General features: G+C 40.9%; 1 protein-coding gene across 1 annotated transcript in view; it reads right to left on the bottom strand.

The window, feature by feature from the left end:
* GFRA1 (GDNF family receptor alpha 1) overlaps positions 1–21,599 on the bottom strand; it is a 231,360-nt gene that overhangs the window by 117,900 nt on the left and 91,861 nt on the right. The gene's annotated exons all lie outside the window — the stretch shown is intronic.

Here is a 21,599-nt window from a genome sequence, read left to right on the forward strand (position 1 = left end):
GTTTGTTATTTTGTGTATTTGTTTTTTAAAATAAAAGGGGCTACTGACATTTGATGTAGACAGGCTGTTTCTGTCACAAATAACCCAGCAAAGGCCTCATTCTCTTTAAAATGTACACATTAAATATTTAATTTATAATAAGATATTATGAATTAATATTTTCATTTATATGACCTGAAAATTTTAAAGTACATTTTCCATAAACATGTCAATCTACAAATATTTACATGGAGTTTATTATAAATTATTGTTTCTGATTACATTTAAAGTAAGATAAGAGATATAAAATCCTTAGGCATCTGTGAGGTGGAACAGAAATGCCTCTGAAGAATAATTTAGGTTTCTAAAGAAAAGTCCTCCTTCTCTCCCATCTTTAAATTTTCCTTTCTTCCATTCATCCTTTTATTTACCCGTTGTCCATCTATGGATCCATTCAAAACATCCATCCATCCACACACAATCCATCTATTCATCAATACACCCAGCCTTCATCTATCCATCTACACACTTATTATTGTACTTATCACTCCTTCCATCCCTCAATCTTTCCTTTCAACCTGCCACCACTTTTAGAGTAAACATCAAAATTGCCAAAAACCAAGCACTAGAGATGCAAGGGAAGGCTGAAGAGTTGGTGATGAGAAGCCTAGTGAGCTGGAATTTCAGTAGGAGCTTGGAGTACAGGGGCAAGAATGGGATGAGCAATCAAGAGGGAATTGAGGCCTCCAGTATCCATCTCATTCTCCATCAGGACAAGGGGCATCTATAAGGGGATTGTAATCCCAGTGGAACAAAAACTATTCAGGTGACTTCCAAAATATCTGAATGGTATCACTATAAATATCTGAATGGTATCACTATTCTGAACAAAAACCAAATGCCCTTATACCTGGGATGGCAAGAGAATATTCTATGAGATATGCACCCCCAAAAGCCCAGCTCCCTGTTGTAGAAGGTGGAAGGCCCAGCAGACATTTGGCTGAGCCCAGCAGACTACATCCATGCATTGCTACTCCAATATCCCATCACCCAAAACAGACTTTGGAATCTCTAAGCCAACGAAGACACTAGCCCTTGAAACATTTTCAAATGCAAGAGTGGGCAGTGGACAGCACCCCTGAGGTCAATGGTACACCAGACTTTCTTGAGGCTTGAATTCTTTCCAACTAGCGTGACATTGTCATGGAAAACCAAATTATAAACCCAGGCATGCTTACTATGCCAGGGACCGTTATCTGCCTAGTTTAAAAGGGACTTTTGATCCCCCAAACTTCATGAAGATGATTCCTGTGTTCTCTTCTCTGTTCACTATCACTTCCTGTGTTGATTATTTGTTCTCTGTTTTTTAGCCAAATGTCAGACTCCTTGAGAACAGGCTCAGTTAGAATTTCCTGTGAGTTTCAAAGCAGGTAGTCAATGACTCCACCACAATCTAAACAAGGTGTCAAGACTGATCACAGAAAACCAAAGAATGTGGATTCAAAACCACTTTTTACCCAAGATTTCTAAGGAAGAAAGGGGTGTGTGGAATAACACTCAGAAGAGGGCAGGGCCTCATACCCAACTCTGACCACTGGGGTCACTTGATCTCAGCTAGCCACAAGAAATCTGCTCAATCAAGGATACTAGAGAGTAATGAAAAAACATTGCTCCATGTTTAGGACATGAAAATAGAGTCACCTCTCGTCTTGTAGGGGCTTCCTGCACCCCTTCTCATAGTTTCTTCCAAGTTCCTGAAGTAGTGAGGTAGATTTGGGGATAAAAGGACTGGAAGAACCTCATAATGAGTTCTCAAAAATAAAATAGTTGGGGCCATGGAGATAGCACTGCAGGGAGGGTGTCAACCCAAGATAGACCCATGTTCAATCACTGGTATCTCATATGGTTCCCCGAGTCTTCCAGGAAGGATTTCCGAGTGCGGAGCTAGGAGTAAACCCTGAGCATCATCGGCTGTGGCCGAAAAACAAACAAACAAAACAAACAATTAAACAAAAAGAATAAAACCAAACTGGGATTTAAAGTTACTCTGTTACTAAAGTCCTAAAGTAGCCAAGAAGCATAATGGCCAGACTGACTTTGTAGACAAAGGAAATGAGGCCCACTAAAACTATTTGGTGTCTGGTCTGGCTCAGAGAAGGCCAGATTATAAGTTGCCACCCAGCTATGAATCCAAAACAAAGGCATTTTCCATCTTTCCTTTCCCATAAATCTCTCCTTTGATATGAAAAAGTCATCCTGGATAGGTACTTTTGTGTCTTTGTCTACCCACTCCCACCTCTGACCCCCTCACCCAACCCCAGTTAATTGGGAATTGGTTTAATAAAGAATGAGTGCTGCTTGGCACTCAGAGATACCATCAGGCACAGATGGACTCCATGCTTCTTTCCTAACTGGCTTGGTTTATAAATTTTTTGACGGTGCCCTGCATCTTCAGAGCTTTCTGCCTGGGGTTGGCAATATGGTACCAGGGATGATCTCACAACTCATGGAATGTATTTTACACTCTCTCCTCTAGAGAGAAGCTTCAGCTTAAACATGTTTTGTGATAAGGACATAAAGGTGGAGATTCTTCCCTTTGCAATGGACCCCACAGCAATAAAATCTTCTTCTCATAGAAAGCCCCATGTAGGAGCAGTTGGGGAGATCAATAAATCAACTCTGCAAAGGCAAGTAGGGAGGAGCCAAAGCAATATCACAGTGAGGAGGGCATTTCCAACCCCTATGGGTTGCTGGGGATTGAACCCATACGGTCTCCTAAGCACTTCCACTACCAGGAATGACCCCTGAGCACAGAGCCAGATGTAATACCTGAGCACTGCCAGCTGTGGTTCAAAAAAAAAAAGAAAAGTGTGTGTGTGCGTGTGTGTGTGTGTGTGTGTGTGTGGTTGGCCCACCTTTCCACCTGAGATGAATGTACTTTCAGTGTGTGTGTGTGTGTGTGTTTGTGTGTGTATGTGTGTGGTTGGCCCACCTTTCCACCTGAGATGAATGTACTTTCAGCTTTCCCCTCTTGACAAGCCTGCATTCTCTTGAGTGCATTATCCTTGTTCTCACTCCTTCCTCATAATTTCTAAATAAAACTTTTACTACACCACTTTTCATCTCCTGAAATTCTTCTCTAAGAGGGAAGACACTGACCTTGGAAAGCTTGAATAAGATTTAGGGCTAAGTCTACTTCCTGCAAAGAGCAACTCTTTGCCATCCTGGATACAGCTCCACAATTGGATACCAGGGATCATTTCATGTGTCAGGCACAAGTGGAGCCCAGGTGTGGCTGCTTTAATGTTCACCTCATAGTGCTGGTAAGACATCACTGTGCAGATGCCCAGAGCAGATTCACATCAGTCTAAGTCTCCAAACCTTTGCCCAGATGACCCAGGTAGGTATAGAGGGAAACAGAACACTTTCTTCTGGAAGCTGCTGTGACTCTCCCCCTTCATTTCACATAAAGTACCCACAACCTTCCCACAACTGTTTCTCTCTAGGTCACTTAGAGGAGAATTTGGGTCCATCTTTGTATGGTCCTATGTGCCCTGGAACACATAGGCCCTGGTGGCAGAGCACACTTGTTTGCAGGAACCTGACTGGCATCCATTACCAACCAAGGCACTGCTGCCTATCTTCTTTCTAGACTATATCAGCAGCTCAGAGTACAGAAGTAGAGGGAATTATCCAGAAATTAGCTACATTGAACAACCTACTATAAAGATGAGTCAACCAATGCATCTCCAACCTCAGCAATATGATCTCCACACCAAATGGCTACATCCTCAGAGTTTTACTGAAATAACATATTAAGTCTACTTTATTTCAGGTTTTGACATATGTAAGTCCTTTACAAACTACTTGACTCTTCATAATAACTCTATAGAAAAGAAAATTATTATTTGAAGATGATGTAATAATATACAAAGAAGGCCCTAAGATTTCACTAAAATATTCTTAGAAAAAATAAGCCAGCATTTTAAAGTAACAGGATGCAAAATTGAGATATGAAAATTGGTTGCATCTCTATATGCAAACAATGAAATAGAAGAGACAAAAAATGTAATGTAACTATTTAAAATAGTATCCAAAGACATCACAACTAGAAATGACATAATAAAAGATATGAAATACATACATCTAAAACTTTATGTTGTTATTGATAAGGACACCAGAACTTGAAAAAATCATCCCATGTTCATAGAAAGGAAGAATTGAATGGTCAAAATGACCATTCTAAACAAAGAATTATGCACATTTAATGCAATACCCCAGAAAATTCTGATGATATTCTTCAAGGAATTCGTACAAATGCTACCCAAATTTTTATGGAACAAGAAACCCTCTTTGACAAAAAGAACTAGGTGGATGAACTGTAGAAAGGAAAGCTTTTTCAATAAATTGTGGTAAATCTGTATAGCCACGTGGAAAACGAAAGATCCTGGGGTCAGAAGCTTAGTATTATGGGCACAACACTTTCCTTGCACATGGCCCACCCAGATTTTACACCAGTATCTGAACCTGCCAAGAGTGATACCTGAGCACAGATCAAGGAGTAATCCCTGAGCACCTCCAGGTTTTGCCCCAAAACTAAAAGAGATTATTTCACATCATACACAAAAGTTAAAGAAAGTGGATAAAATATATTAGACCAGAATCCATAAAGTACATTGAGAAAATATATTTTACAACGGGTCAACTCTTATGGAAATGGACCTCAGAAGTGTTTCAATGATTTAGTTTCATCATCAAAGAAAACAAAAATTAAAATAAAAAACTAAGACTATCAGGCAAACAAGATGTTGCTTGTCAAAAGAAACTCGGATTAAAATTTTAAAAAACCCTATTAAAAGAAAAATATTTTCATAACATACATTAGATAAAAGGATAATAAATATTTGCATCCCATACATCAGATAAAGGAATAATGTCCAAGACAGATACAGCACACACAAAGCTCTACACCAACAAAAAGGCAGCAATCCCATAAAATGGAAAATGGAAATAGAGACTTTCCCAATGGTGGTCATTAAGTATATGACAAAGTATTCAGCATCACTTATTATCAAGGAAAGCCAATCAAAACAATAATTAGACATTATCACATACTCATGAGAGGGGGCCTAAATTAAAAAAAAAAAAGCCTGGAAAAAGCCAGTACTGGAGGGATGTGATAAATCTTTATTCACTGTTGAGAGGTATGTAACCTGGTTCTGCTTCTATGAAAAACAAGTATGGAGATTCTTCAAAAAAGTATTAATAAAGTGACCCTAAATACCAGAAATTCTATGTCTGGGCTTCCACCTTGACATACAAATACATTAACTGAAAAAAGATACTTTTATACATACATACTAATGTTCATTATACATAGAATATGAAAACAATTATAAAATGCACAATGTAAGTCAACAGATGAAGAAGTGTGGTTTATATGCACAACAGAATACTGCTCAGCTATTAGAAAAGATTGTCTCGTCTATTGCTGAAACTAGAATGGATCTGGAAGGTATCATGTTAAGTCAGATACTAAAGGCCAAATATTGACTGATCTCACTCATCTGTGCCACATAATAAAACAAGGGAATAGACAGTTTTAAACAATGACAAACTCTTGATTTTGGATTATTTAAAATTAACTTGGCAGCAGTATGGAGAGTGTGGAGGAAGGAAGAGGTGATCTAGAAGAAGTGAACTAACAGTGACATAAGGACTGTTTAGGGAGGCTCCAGGCACTTTGGTGGTGGTGGAAGGTGTCATACCTATACATCAGAATCAGGAACAACAGGATGATCATCTTTCCTATACTACAACCAAAATTAATATATAAAAAATAGTGAAATATATTATGTAGTTTCTAATTTTAAAAATCCATAAAAGGTATGTTATCACCATTCTTACTAATAAGGGAAGATTGAGGCATAGAGAGTAAGTAACAGGTAGCTGGTCTGGGGTACAGAAGTGGCAGAGAAGCAAGTTCATCCTGTTCCTCACCATCACAGTAAACTGATCTTTGACTTAGACATCAGGGCTGGAGGCAGAAGATGGAAGATCCAGCCAAGCCTATGGCCAAGTGTCCTGAGATTTTATAGTCTGAGACAGAGCATGCCTTGAGTCCTGGTAATGAAAGAGATTTAGAAGAAAGTGAGGCTGGGGGTACACAAGTCACCCCACACAGAGAAAGAGTCAGCAAAGTGTGCAGAGGACAGGGTGCTAGGTGGGATGGCAGGAAAACAGAGAGTGAACTCATAGGAAAGAAGATATATTGGACCTTCTTGGGTGCAGAACAAATGGTTGCATGAGAGCACACCAGGTGGCAACTAGGAGGACTTCCTCCACATGGAGAAACAAGAATCACAAGAACTGAGACACAAAGCAGGCTCTATACATTAGCAGGCAGGCCAGGCTCTGGAATTTGGGGTCATCAGTCCAGAAAAGCTGACCATGGGCACTGCACCTTTTCCTAAAGATAAGATATAGGTTCTTGGTACCCTTCACCAGTCACACTAGCACAGAAAATTTTTGTAAAAATCTTTGCTACAAATCCTGGAACACGTGCAATCTGCAGTTTCTCAGATGAATTAGATTCTTTAATAATCATTATTCCAATCAGGCCAGTCAGCAAATATTTCTTTCCAAACAAATATATAATTAATCCAGGCAACACCTTTTTGACTCAAAGGTTTTAAAATGTCTGGCTGAGGTGAACATTCAGGAAAAATAATGGTAGCTCTGAAGGAAAATTCATATAGAGTTCAATTTACAATATTGTAATAAGAGTCGGCAGCATAAATTCCAACACACTGGACAGAAAACCTATTTGTGTAGCGCGTGAGAACATAAATAAAAGCCAAATACTTATACTGTCCTCACAAATATAAAACTTTCTTTTGTGAATCTACGCTCCCTGACACATATTCCAAGAAAGTTGGATCCCGTGATAAATATTTTGACTTGAAGGTCTTCATCAATATTGGCACTCTCACTCATTCAGCAACTAAATAAAAAGGGTTCTGATAATCCAGTAATGAATAACAAAAATGATATAAAGTTATGTATCAACTTTCATTCAATATGCAAGTACTACAAATTTTGTCTCAAACTTTTTAGTTTTCTCTCCTCAAAACTATCTTTAGCCTCACTTTCTAGCTTTGATAACCCAAGCAAGCTAACATTAATTTTTTCTTTTCTTTCTTCTCTTTTCTTTCTTCTCTTTTCTTTCTTCCTTTCCTTTCCTTTCTTTCTTTCTTTCTTCCTTTCCTTCCTTCCTTCCTTCCTTCCTTCCTTCCTTCCTTTCTTTCTCTCTCTCTCTCATTCTATTTCTTTCCTTTCTTCCATTCCTTCTTTTCATTTTTTCATTCATTGGGAGAGGGCTCTTAAGCCACACCTAGCAGTGCTCAGAGTTCACTTCTGGCTCTGTACTTAGAGATCACTGAGCCTGTGGCACTCAGGGAACCAAATGTAGTGCCACGTATATGCTTATCTGCTAAAATATCTTTCTTCAGTCCTAACAATCAGCTTCATTTTTATTTTGCCATTTCAAGCCACACCAGTAGTACTCAGAGCTTTTTCCTGGCTCTGGGTTCAGGGATCCCTTCTGGTGGAGCTCAGAGAAGCAGATGTGGTGCTGAGAATCCAAGCCAGGCTGGCCATCAAGAACCCTACCCACTGTAAGGTCCGCATTACATTACCCATGTCAAGTCCCCATTAGCCTCTTTTTTAGCTACTTTTCCATCCTTCTCTCCTCTTCCTTGGACGTCTCTATTTGCTCGGCTATGGCTTTCACTTCTTGGGAGGGCGTTTCTTTCTTTGCATTAGATGCTGCAGCCCTTTTCAGCATCAGCAGCGTTGCCACCACCCACTTCCCAAAAGGTTTTCTTGACCTCTCTTCAAGAGCCGTCAGCAGTGCTATATTCCCTTGCTGAGTGCTTTCTTTCACTCCTGAATCATTCTGAGGAGCCTTTGTAGAGCCACAATTTCAGTAAGTGCTTTGAATTCCGAGGCTTAATTTCCCTCCTCTCCCTACTACTACCTACTACCTCCTACTACTCCTACTGTGTTTTCTGGCATAGAGCTGATTTGGATGAAGCTCTTCAGGTAGAAGAAAATAATGACTTGAAATAAACCTACTGGACTCATTTTGAGAGCTCAGGCACAGATGCACTCTGTGCTAATGACTCCGATTATAACATGGTTGTGATCTTACAAGTGCTCCGCAGGGGGAAAGAGGTGCTTCTGTCTTTTCAAGTGGCACAGAACAGGAACCATGGGCAGAAGTGGTTTGTGAGCACAGGCACAGGCACATGTGAGTAAGGATAGACTGAGGAGAGGTCATAGGCCAGCTCTTACCTCTGCCTCAAAATTCAATAGATGCAACTATCAAAACAAGCAAGACCAAACCCCTGCAGAGGCTCAAGTCAGAACAGGGCTCAACGAAGCTAGAGTAAGGAATGTGACCTTCTGGGTTATTTATGCTTTACCCTGTGCCTAAGAGACACGCTCTCCTCTGGGACCTATGAAGTGGCCACAATAACAACTTGCTGTGCCATGGCATATCATCTCTCTTTCTTTCCCAGAACTGATAAGAAAGCTCCAACCTCAAAAGTCATGAGTGAATTGTGTACATATAGATATAAGATGCCAAGTGCCCAGCACAGATGAGTGATTACAGAAGACATAATCTAAGTGCACAGTGGAACCAAATCCATTCAGCTATAAGAAAAGAACAAAATCTTGCTTTTTGCTACAGCTTGGCTGGTACTGGAGAAAACAACTTGAAGTGAAAAATAAATGGTAAAGATAAATATGGTATGATCTCATGCAGAGATAATATATATGATTTTTGCTTTTGTTGGTTGGTTTTGGGGTCAAACTTGACTGTGATCAGGACTGTGATCAGGATTCCTAACTCTGAGCTCAGGAATCACTCCTGGCATGTTTGGTACTGATGGTCAAAATTGATTCAGTAGAATGCAAGGCAAGTGGGGCCAGAGTGATGGCGCAGCTGTAGGGCATTTGCCTTACATGCAGCTGACACAGGACGTATCTCAGTTCAATCCCCTAGTGTCCCATATAGTCCCTTAAGCCAGGAATGATTTCTGAGAACACAGCCAGGAGTAACCCCTGAGCATCACCAGGTGTGACCCAAAATCCAAAAAAAATAAAGAATGCAAGGCAAGCGTCTTGCTCATCTGACCCCATTCAGTGGTCCTCAAACTATGGCCTGCGGGCCACATATTGTATTTGTATCTGTTTTGTTTCTTCATTACAAAATAAGATATATGCAATGTGCATAAGAATTCGTTCATAAGTTTTGTTTTTACTATAGTCAGACCCACCAATGGTCTGAGGGACAGTGAACTGGCCCCCTGTTTAAAAAGTTTGAGGACCCCTGCGGCATAGATAGTATATAAAGAAACAAAGGGAATAGACAATATCCAATGAATACTACTAACCTATTAGCACAGAACTAAAATAAGCACAGGAGAAGGGGGTGAGAAAATAGTGTACCTTCAAACTTTCTAAATATTTACACTTGTGAAATTTTATTTGAAAGACATGAGTAAATCTTTGTCAGTTTTGCATGTAAATGGTAAGAGAATGGGCAGACTCTATAGTGCAATATCATTTCTATGTAATAACTATGGCACACACAAATATCTTGTTCAAGAAGACACATTTAAGAATGCACACATATAAGAATACAGATTAAAGCCATGAAAGCAGGAACTAAAGGAGAAAGGAAGGCCAAGGAGCATAATGGAATCAGGAAAGCCTGTATAAACCAAAGAGAGTAGCTAGTCCTTTTGACTATGAAGTAATTTGGATATTCCACACAACTAAGATGACTGGCTCAAAATAACACTATTGAAATGATAATATGATAATTTACCATATTTTATGTAGGAAGCATGTAAAGAAACCATGTCTTAAATATTTCATTAAAAAGGCAGAAAATCTGGGCTCAAAGGGATTGTTCCATGGCACCCCATGATTCAGCCCTCCAGTGTTGCTGAGTGTGGTCCTGGTGGTCCTTGAGCACTGCCAAAAGCAACTGCCACTGGGAGTGGCTCTCAGTCTCCATCACTGTTAAATAAACCCCCCTCCCCCAAAAAGTTAAATAACCTTTAAGTGGCAGAGTTTGGACTGGTCGAATCTGCCCATAGTTACCCAGAAGTCAAAATTCTAATTCAATAAATATAAAGAGCAACTGATTCTCCAGCAGAACTTGCTGAGCTCCACTCAGGAGCCTGGTGATGCCATGGCAGGTTCCAATCAGGTCAAGTTGTTTCCTAGTCTTTCACCTGGAGAGAAACCAGGTGATTCAGGGGTTAGAAAACCACCATCTGTCTCAGCATGAGATAATACTGCTCATTCTTGTCCCAGTATCACAAAAAGAAAGTGAAGCAAAAGTCCTGTTCCCTCCCTTGCTAGTTCCAGAGATGTAAGGGACCAGGCATTTAGGGCAGCAGGAAGCCAGTAAGGCCTAAAATTTGTGTCTTTGACTCAACCAGCAAAAAGAAAAAAAAAAGTTAGGGATTTGTGGTGATATTGACAGCCACTGTTTGACTCTCATCCAAGTGCTCCAAAGACATTTCACAAGGATGTCCAGATTCTGGCTTCTCCACACTTAAGCAGCCCAGTAGTCTATACTGACCCAACTGGAAGTTTGTCTTTGGAGTCAAGATCTCCCAAGGGCTCTTATTATAGACTGGGTGGACAGACTTTACTCTCTTCATTTTGCTTGCTCTTCCCAACTTTCCCCATATCTTTAGCACTGGAGGGAGAGATTTTTCCTCATAATAGTCAAGATATCTGCTGATCCATTCGCTTTCCATTTCCCATTTCAAAACCATCTTCTCAGTGTGCCCAGACACATGTGCAAGGAATATGTGACTTCCTGGGAGTCAAGACCAATGTCATCATTCAGATAGTCTGTGATGCCTACTAGCAATTACCATTCAGGGAACAACCAGTGGGTCTGTTTCATATCTGACATCTCACATTCACTGAATGCAGGGGGTGTCATGTGCCAGTGACCAAAAGGACAACATTATGTCATGTAATTTTTCAACAGCCCCAGAATCTCACCTTTGACATCCTGTTCAACACAGAGAGCCTAACTTGTACACATTAATAGAGGGATATGGCCACTAGAGGGTATGAAATATGGCTATTTTCACCCACTTTTAGGACCAGGAAAGTTGACTATAGTTCAGTAGAGGACAAGGTGTCCACACACAGTCAACCCAGAAGAACGAAGATGGATGGGCCAAGAACAGCACCTCGAGGTTCTTGCAGGCTGGGATGAGATGAGAAGATATATTGGTCCACTGTCCCTTTTCTTCCTCCTGAACATTCACTACTTGTCTTCACATCCACCAATAGGATGATTATTCAGAGAGCAATGAAAGCTAAGGCAACCTGGCCCAGCATACAGGTGCCAGGCTGTTCTGTGCTTAAGTCCATACCAAAGCTGCTGATCATTTGATAATCACTTGCCCAGTACTAGCTGGCAGTTTCTACTGAAGAGCCCTGGCAGGTGTTTTCACTGTCAGAAGTCCCACAGATCTCCAGATTGCTAGATGCCTGCTGTCTGCATCACCCCGCCAACCTCCCCTGGGAAATTTACTAGAGTGAAGGTCACTGCCTTGGCCAGTGCTTGGAGCACTTCAGCTGTGAGTTATAGCAAATGCTGCTTGAGGTTGTGTGCATTATTTCCATAAAAAGTGCTGCCTGCTCCATGCAGAAGCTTCTGCACCAGTCCAACACTTTGAGTAAGGCAATGAACCTCTGAGCCTCCCTCTTCTGCAAAGACTAGCACAGCCAGACGGCTCTCCTCAACCCCTAGTCACCAGTCCATGGGCTCTCCTGGCACACAAGAGAAACGGTCTGCCAAAGTCCCCAGATGGCTCATGGGCGTCCCTGCATCTCCGAGGCTGCCAGGGTGAGTAAGCCCCTGGCTAGCTAGTGGAGACAGCCACAGAGCTCAGAAGAAGATCAGTGGCAGCTTTCCCCACAAGCCCTGGGGCCAACATCCATCTGCTTCTCCCGTTCTCAGAAATGCCTGCACTCACCAAGCTGAGGAGAACAAACGACAGCATTTTCCCTTGGGAGGTGGCAACGATTGGTTCCTTTAGTAGGCTGCTTAGGACCTGCAGCTCCCATTGAGGTCCCAGCAGCCCCACTGGCCCCCAGGCCCAAGAAGCCCCCCCCCCCATAAATCTCCCCTGCACTGAAAAGAGGTTATGTGGAGCTCTCAAAGTCCAGGTCCCTAAGAATCCTGGCAATAGTGCCCCTTCCAGTTTGGGCTATTTGGCTATTAGATGTGCTTCTACACTTAAGAGCACAAGTTCTCTGGTCCTGAGGCCACGAAGAAATAAGAGAATCTTCCAGATGAGACTTGCTCTTCCCTAGGAGTCCAGGCATCTCCTGAACTTTCAACTGAACTTTCATTTCTGATTCTTCCTCTTCTCTCACCTGCTTCCCTGCATCCATTTCCCAACCTTATTCATTTTTTTAGGGATTTAATGCCCTAAGAATCATTTGGTGGGCAGAAGTAATACTACAGCAGGAGAGCATTTGCCTTCCATGCAAGACCTGGGTTCTAGTCCCAGCACCTCATATGGTTCCCTGATGACAAGCCCTAAGCACAGTCAGGTATGGCCAGAAAAAGATTCATCTGAGAGTTGACAGGGCAATAATGAGGTACCACTGTTATGCTTATTGTCATTAATCTTAAATGCTCATTACAGTGCCCCCAGAAACACACCTCTACCCCAGGTGATTTCTAAGTATGGACACTGTACCTCCAAGAAAGTTACAGCTTTATTATTCAAGATTTGTGTTTGTTTTAGGAGCTGGAGAAATAGCATAGGAAATAAGACACTTGCCTTACATACATCCAATCTCAGTTTGAATCCTGCATAATATGGTATCCTGAACACCATCAAGAGTTAGATCATGGAGTGCTTCCTGAGCACTGTTTAGCTTGGCCCCCAAAGAAAGAAATATCCATTTTTTTAAATTTTACTTTATTCTTTTATTTGGCTTGCTTGGGGCCCACATTAAGTCATATCCAGGGACTGTTCCCAGGCTGTTCTTGGAGGTTGCTCCCAAGAGTTCTTGGGGGACCATACATTTCTGGGAATCAAAGCCAGGCATCCCAAATGAAAACCATGTGTTCAGAAACCATTATGCTTTCTCTCTGGCCCTATTCTTTTGGGGAGAAACACCCAGACATTCTCAAGGCTTATTCTTGACTCTGTGATCAAGAATCACTCTTGGGGGGGGGGGGCTCAAGATACCATAAACAGAATGCGGATCAAACTGAGGCCAACCATTTGCAAAGCACCCTCACCCCTGCACTATCTGCCACACTTTCTCTAATCCTTTTACTTTGAAGCTATGGGAAATTTCTTGATGGGACCTTAGAATGTTGGTCAAACTGAACAGAGGTATGGCCAGGGTCTACACAGAGGACTCAGTACTAGCACCCCAGATACAGGTAGGAAGTACTCCCAGCTACCTGGGGTTGGAAGCAAGCACTGCTCCCCAAAGCCTCAAAACACCCATGAAGTGGAAAAGTGCTCTAGGCCTCCCAGACACTTTGCATGTTGGTTAGGATCTTCCCAGTGATGGACAGGGAAGCCGCCTCACTCCTGGAATCTAAGTGACAAGGGGAAATCTCTACTTTCATCCCTGCAGAGGTAGCAGTCGCTCCCAATTACTGACCCTCCACAAACCAGGGTCTCGTCAGGAGCAGGAGAGCTTACATGGAGGGCAGGAGGCACAGTAGGATGGTTTACACACACGTCTGCCACACTCTGAAAGGCCACTCTCTAGCTACGGAAGTCAAAGGGGAAATGGCTCTTTTTCTTAACCAAAAAAAAAAAAAATCCACATTTAAATGCCATATTGTCTCCCATCCAATTATCTCTGTGCTCTGTATCCAGACAGGGGGAAATGCTGAATGTTCGTTTTTATGTGCCATCTATCATCTGCTTAATTAATCGCAAGCAAACTCCTATTTGCATTTCAGGTAACAGCACATAAAAGAAATGAGATTTTCCTGGCAAATGCAAGTACTGGATTTATAAGAAAGATGACCCCACAATACATATACACACACAGACATACACAGCAGCCTCCCACAAACAGAGCAATTTTAGCTGCGATACATGTCTCAAGTGCCTGAGCTTATTTAAGCAAACTCCAATTGTATCTGCTCCTGACTGAACTCAAATTCATGTTTCTTCCAGTCGTACCCCCAAAGCAGTGAGGCGCCCCAATTTTACATTATCATGTCTTAGCCATTGTCTCCACATTCAGGCAAGTTCTTAGGAGCCTGAGTGGGAACTCTAGGAAGCAGCACTGTGAGGTTTGCACAGATGTGCTCAGGTAACTGTGCTCCTGGAATGATCCTAGCTTTACATCTGAACAAAGATGGGATCTTAAAGGCAACCAGGTATAAAATCAAAGACTGCCTAGGTTAATAAAAAGCACCAAGCATTCTAGAAAAAAAAATTTCTTTTTGAATGCAAACAGACTGTGAATAGTATTTGTGTGTGTATTTTTTCTTTCAAAATGGTCCATATACCAGAGTCCTGGGTTCCGTTACCTACATGACATAGCTCTAGAGAATTGTGTGATCCCCTGCGGTCATCTGCCTGCAATTTTCCTCTTCACACATGAATCTATTGAACTAAGTATCCAGTAAGTTCCTTCTAAGATGTCAGCCTCATTCAAGGACTTAAGTCGTAATTCAGACACCTGAAATTTTCTATCAGGTTTTTAATATTAATAAATCTACTTAGCATAATGATTTAGAGTTAGTGATTTTGGTCATCCAGTGAGGGAACTCAAAATAAAAACTCAAGCAGAGGTATTTTATCTGTGGCAGGAACACAAAAGTTGACTATTCTATAGCAATCAATTGTGAGTTTTCTAGCTTCTGTGTTTCTTTATTTGGAGGGGATGGAGTCCCAACAGGTGCTCAGAAGGACTTGGGTCCCTCCCAACTATTTTTGGCCAACAAAACTGGTAGTTGGATGTAGAGGCCCAAGGATGTAGTGCAGCTCAGATCTTGGGTGCTAGGGAATTCCAGGACTATATCCAGTGATATGCAAGGGATCTTGCTTATGGTGCCAGATTGAACCCCAGCATGTAAGACTTATTCCCAAAACTATATCTCCAGTCCCTTAATTGTCTTTTATTTAAGATGATGTTAAAATTTGTTTGCCTCCTCTGAGACCACTTCTGGGGGAAGGTAATGAGCAAACCTAGACCCTCATCAGATTATGAGAAGTTGGGTCTGAAATCAAAATGTCATGGAAAAGCTATATAAAGTCAGTAAAGACCATAAAAATGGCAACATTCAGTCAGCATTTGTTTCTGAGGCATTCCAAAGAGCTATCCATGATCTTCTAAGGATTCTCAATACAAGAGAGAGATGCATTTTTCCCCCACCCCACTCCACAAGTGTCTAGTGAGCACACTACAGGTGATAAGTGCTGCCCTGAACTATATATAGATATCAACCTAAACACCAGAAACACAAGCCCTCTTGAATCATCTACTCTGGCAGACCAGTTAGCCACAAGGAACAAAAACAGACATTTAAAGACAAGTACCCTCATTAGAGAAGTGACAGCAATAAGGCAAGCACAGGGACCCAGAAGAAGAGTGAAGATCACTTATGGCTGGAGTGCCATCATAAGTGATGGCAGCCACTTTTGAATGAAGTGCCTGGGACTCTGGAAACAAAGGCTCAATAGAATGAATACCAATACCTGTTGCAAAGGCCTTTAAACTAGTCTTTAAAAAGAAGGCAATTATAAATGCCAGGAAGTAGTATAGAAGTTAGGGCACATCCATAGTATAAATCAGACCCAGATTCAATTCCCAGCACCATATGATCCTCTGAGTATCATGAGGTACAGCCCTGGAGGCTACTGAGCACTGCTGGGTATGGTTCTGGAGGGTCCCAGAACTGACACCATAGGACCCAAGCATCATCAAATCCTTGGGCCCTTGTATTAAACAGATGGCCATGTTTAGCAAGAATTGTTGGTGCTGGAATGTATGAAAGCTTGATTTTCAGTTTTTTGAAGAAGATCCATTATTTTCCTATGTTCACTGAAATACTATTCACAATAGACAGAATCTGAAAATAAATTTATGTCTGAGAATAGATGAATGGATAAAGAAACTGTGGTACATCTAAATGATAAAATACTATTCTGCAGTCATTAGGAAAAATGGAAGTCATGAAACTTGCTTATACCCACCACAGAATGGGAGAAACTATTCACCCAATATCCATCAGATAAGGGGCTAATATCGAAAATATACAAGGTACTGACAGAACTTAACAAAAAAAAATCTAACCCCATCAAAAAATGGGGAGAGGAAATGAATAAATAATTTCTCAAAGAAAAAAATACAAATGGGGGGTGTTACGTGTATGACTGAAACCCCAACTACAATCATGCTTATAATCATGGTGCTTAAATAAAAATTTTATATTTAAAAAATGGTACATGAAAAAGTGCTCTACATCACTAATCATCAGGGAGATGCAAATCAAAACAACAATGTGGTACCATTTCACACCGCAGAGACTGGCACATGTCACAAAGAACAAGAACAGTAAGTGCTGGAGAGGATATGGAGAGAGAGGAACACTCATTCACTGCTGGTGGAAATACCCTCTCATCCAGCCTTTATGTAAAACAATATGGAAATTCCTCAAAAGACTGGAAATTGAGCTCTTCTATGATCCAGCTATATTCCTAGGAATATACACTAAGAACACAAAAACACAATACAAAAATGCCTTTTTCATAGCTATATTCATTGTAATGCTATTTACAATAGCCAGACTCTGGAAACAAATATGCCCAACAACAGATAAATGGCTAAAGAAACTGTGGTTCATATATACAATGGAATATTATGCAGGCATTAGGAGAGATTAAGTCATAAAAGTTTCCTATACACAGATGTACATGGAAACTATTATGCTGAGTGAAAAATAAGTCAGATGGAGAGAGATAGACACAGAATAGTTTCACGCATCTAAGGGTCTTAAGAAAAACAAAAGACATTATTGTAATAATGCCCAGAGACAACAGAGATGAGGGCTGGAAGGTCTGGTTCTTGATGTGAAGCTCACCACATAGAGTTAGAGATGACTACACTAACTATCATGACAATGTTAATGAGTGAGCTAAGTAGAATGCCTGTTTCGAATATAAGCAGGGGGTGGGGAAAGAGGGAGATGGGGGCCTTGGTGGTGGAAGGTTGCATTGGTGAAGAGGGGTATTCTTTTTATAACTGAAATCCAATTACAATCATGTATGTAATCATGGTGCTTAAATAAAAATAATGATAAAAATAAATTTGCTTATATATGAACGGACATGAAAAGTATCACACTTGAGTAAAAAGAGTCAGAGGAAGAGAGACAGACATTGAATGATAATACCATTTTTGGGATCTACAAAAGTGTAGGGTAATAATACCAAGAGACAATAGAAAGGAGAGCCATGAGGACTGGTTCATGAGTAGGAAGTTTATGAAAAGGTAGGGGCGAATGTGGAAGAGTGCATTAAGACAGAGGAGGGACCATTATTATGACAATGATAGTTGGAAATAATCACTCTGGACAAGAACTGGGTGCCTAAAGAAGATAAAGTTCTATGTATGATACCCTCTCAGTAACAGTATTGCAAACTAGATTCTAAAAGTAAAAAATGGAGGAGAAAGCAAGAGAGAAAAAATGTCTTCCATAGAGGCTGGCTGGTGAGAGGTAGGAGGGAAACTGGGGACACTGGTAGAGAAGCAATGAAACACTGATGAAGGGATGGGTGTTGAAACACCGTATGACTGAAACTCAATCACGAACAACTTTATAATTGTGTGTTTCACTGTGATTCAATTCAAAACAAATTTTAATTGCGAGTGGGGCTCTTGGGCCTCTCGAACACTGATTGGGCGCCTGTAATCCCACAGAAGCAAGACTTAAGGAAGTCAGATACAGAGACAAATGATGAGTTGCCACATCCTCAGAGAAAGTAGAATGGAAGTGTTGAGAATTGGGGCAGAAGGAAAGAAAACGAGAAATGTCTAATGGGAATAGCATTTCAGTTTGGGGCAATGAGAGTCGTCACATTCTTCTCTCCTATACTCTCCTCATTATAGAGCAACATTTTTTATTGGAGCATAATGTACATTTGAAAGAAGATACATGAACTATCTAAGTTTAATTCCCTTTGAGCACCATACATCCTTGATTTGTTACATAGAATGAAAGGTTCTGAACTTTGTTCATTAATTTTTCCTATTTATTGAGTGAAACATCTCTGAGACTATGAGAATAAGAAGAGCAGGTTGAAAACCACTGACTCACAATTTTATTCAACTTTGATTTTCTATTACAGTTTACATTTCCAATTTTATCCAGTACACTGCGTTTTTCCAAGCCAAAGACAGACTATTCTGTGCTCTGTGGATATATAATAGTTATCTATTTCTCCATTTATAGCACTCATCATTTTAGAAGGTCAAGGAAAAAGGGTAGAGAGGTGGTTGTTTTTTGTTTTAACTCTTTTCCTGAACCAGGTACTATGGACATAGCTCTCCAAAGCAAAGACAAATGCCCCTGCAGTGAGGTTTTTCAAGGAACCCCCAGGAGTCAGAAGGAACACGGGTTTCCTTGAGATACAAACTCAAGTCCACATGGATCTGAAACAATACATACTCTCACAACACGTGAGACTCATCAGTTCACAGAGCAGATGGACATTTGAACATCTGATGAACATTTGAAACCATTCACTGAGGCATAAACACAAGCCTGAACTGCAGGATTCAGACTTTGATTTCCCATCCATGGCTCCACTCTTATGAGATTAAACCAATGATTGGTGCTGGTTAGGAGAACCCCAAATGTGGAACCACAGAAAGAAAAGGTAACTATGGATTATAAGGAATATGTGGATTTCAGACTGAATGTGTTGAGGGCCTGAACCTCACCTGATTTAAAAGTCAGCTGAGGGCACTCATTTGTTCCTTTCTCTACCTCCACATAAGAAGGGCACTTCTTTAGCAAGTGCTCCCAGGAGTCTGCCCATTTAGAGGCAAGACTCTGCTCCCTAGCCTGGGACAAGTAGGAATCAAAGCTTGCCCCTAGAGCTCTCATAAACACCAGAAAATGTTGAATGGAGACAGCCACTCTGTCTTAGGAAAAGGTCCATGTCTTTCTGCAGAAAATCAGCACATCCTGCCCCTAAACACAGGCTCAAGACAAACCAGTCATCAAAAGCCCTGGCCAAGCCACTTGCAGAGAAACGGAAAAAAAGATGAAGTGAATTTGACTTTGCCTAGAAAATAGGCATGCGTCTGTGCACATCCACACACGCATGCACACATGTGCACATTCACACATACACACAGAGACATTTTTTTTCCTTCCCTTTGCACCACACATGCGCATCACTTATTTGGGGACAAAACTCCAAATGTGATTTAAATGTGTTAAAGGCATAACACAATCCAGCTTGGCTGTATTTTTAAACCTCCAGTGTGCCTGGCTTCCTAGAGCTGAGTAAGAACAGGTAAAAGATCTCTCCTAAATCAAAACAAGGGAGCTTGAGATGAGGGACGGGTACTGACTTGAGAGTTCACTGGGTTCCCATGGAGAAAAGGGCAACCGCCTGGTGCAGGCAGTCGGGTATCAATGCAGTAATTTCTGGGTAGCTGCCAATGCTAAGGTTAAAAAGCAATATTACAAGGCTTCTGCGATGACAGCCTACTGGGAGACATTTGTTGAAAATTGCTTTGCCTATCATTTAGTCAGCAAAAACCCCCACAGTACTAGTTCTGCTAGCACTCTGTTGAGTGTGCATCTATAAATGATTCCAATTGCACACACATAAAGCCCCCATACAGGTAGATATAATCACCTTAAAAGCCTGGAGCCTCAGCTCTGTTCTTTTACACTGATAGGCCATATAAATTTTCACCATATGTTGCCAAATAATTAGAATTAGAAAGTATATTCTGAGTTTTAAATTCAACTTTCAAAAAATTAAATCAAAATAGATTTTTTTATCAGCCACCTGACATTCTAGACCATCCAATATCCCACAGCCTGGCTTTGTCAGGGTATACACGTGGCCAGGGAAATTCCGAATTTCTAGTCACCTGTCTCCTCCAGCCTCCAAATCCCTGAACCGTTTTACAGTGAACTCAGGCATGTAAAAGGAAATAAAGGTTGTTTGTTGGTGATCCAGGCAGTGTGAACAAATTCGAGTTAGCTGGCAGTTAGCAAGAAATTATATTAATCTGAATAATATCCCTGAGTCCATAGCAATCATTATTTTTTGTTCTTGACTGTGGCTGAAGGAGCCATTTCTTTTCATAGTGGTCTGGAGCTTTCTGTCTGTACTCAAAGGAAAGTTATTGCAGTGAATGCACAACCTTATTCACAATCCCCAGGGATGAAAGCTAGATCTTATATTATTATTATTCCAACATACTAACTTTTTCAAAACAACAAGCAGAAAAACAAACATCAATCACCTTATGTTAAATCTCTTCCACAATCTCTCAGGCACCCTGCATTCCTTGTTAAACTCTACAGAGTTTAATCCATTTTGTTTGGTCTATTCACTGATTTTCATTGACTTATTTGCACATGTAGGTAAAATCACCCAAGACTTGTCTTTTTTATTTGAACTTATTTTACTTCCTATAATCTTTCTGTATTCCTTCAACTTACTACAATAGAGATTTCATTCTTTGATCATTACATAGGATTTGATGCTCTGTAACTCAACACATTATTGAGCTTTTTGTGCTATTGTAAACAGTGTTGCCATTAGACATCAGGGTATAGATAACTTTTGAAGTTAATATTTACATCTTCAAACAGGGACCCAGCAGTGAGAATATACAGCAGTGAGAAGTATACACTAGTATACTTAGATTCTTGTGGAAGGGTCATATAGTTTTTCCAAAATGGCTGCACCAATTGACATTCCCAAGAACTATCTTAATGTCTTCCTTTCAGAAACCAAGGCATGGGTGTAGAGGAAGTCTCATACCCCAGTCCTAGGGGGATTAGGGAACAGGGGTCTGGAAGCAATGCTGACAGGGGAAATAATTCACTCAAAGTTAGGGAGTAAAACAGGTTCAGGAACTTCTACCACAGCTAGCTGCCAGCAGGCAAAAGGGCACTGGCAGGCAGAAAGGCAAAGAATTATCCTGATTAGTGTGAGAACCAATAACTCCATCACATGTGGTTTACAAACAAGGTATATTAAGGCCTGCTACCTTTGGAAAGGGTCTGAGTTAGTCCTCTACTTCTATCTCTGCTCTAGGTCTCCAAATTTGGGAAGGTTCAGGGGTCATCATGCCATGATATGACTTAAGTACTACTCACCACTAGTTTCTAAAATCTCATCTGTGATGGATTCTCCCAGAGGCTCCAATTCAGGCTCACCTCAAATCAGATCCCTGCCATGGTCTAACAAAAAAGAAAGAATTCTCCAAAGTAAACACAGTTTGATTGGGATTAACCCCACAAGGCATCCCAGAATTTGAGAATT

This window comes from Suncus etruscus, chromosome 17, assembly GCF_024139225.1.
Source record: "Suncus etruscus isolate mSunEtr1 chromosome 17, mSunEtr1.pri.cur, whole genome shotgun sequence".
Classification (NCBI taxonomy): domain Eukaryota; kingdom Metazoa; phylum Chordata; class Mammalia; order Eulipotyphla; family Soricidae; genus Suncus; species Suncus etruscus.